This window comes from Nestor notabilis, unplaced genomic scaffold, assembly GCF_000696875.1.
Source record: "Nestor notabilis isolate BGI_N333 unplaced genomic scaffold, ASM69687v1 scaffold3829, whole genome shotgun sequence".
Classification (NCBI taxonomy): domain Eukaryota; kingdom Metazoa; phylum Chordata; class Aves; order Psittaciformes; family Psittacidae; genus Nestor; species Nestor notabilis.
The window spans coordinates 63,916-64,238 of NW_009942189.1; the positions used below are offsets into that span (position 1 = coordinate 63,916).

Below are 323 nucleotides of genomic sequence, written 5' to 3' on the forward strand. Positions count from 1 at the left end.
ATGTAAGGAAAGCAACAAGATGGGTATCTACAGCTCAGGATCCTTGTGGATTTCACTCCTGACTTTTTGCCACATCAAATCTCAGTGTTTAAACAGCAATGGGGCTGGAACTAGGTGATCTTTAAGGTCCCTTCCAACCCAAACCATTCTATGATTCTATGAAAGCATTCTGTAATAGCATGTGCTTTGAATATTTTACCACCATTGACTGTGTTTAACAGAAGCCAGGTCTTAAGGAGTTGTAAGTTGCAACAAGTTCACCATGTGCTTTCTGATGGCTAAAATAGCAACCAGAGGCAGGAACCATTCTGCTCAGTTGCATT

The 323-nt window shown here is 41.2% G+C and overlaps 1 protein-coding gene across 1 annotated transcript in view; it reads left to right on the top strand.

Moving 5' to 3' along the window:
* CRTAM (cytotoxic and regulatory T cell molecule) overlaps window positions 1-323 on the top strand; it is an 11,420-nt gene that overhangs the window by 589 nt on the left and 10,508 nt on the right. The gene's annotated exons all lie outside the window — the stretch shown is intronic.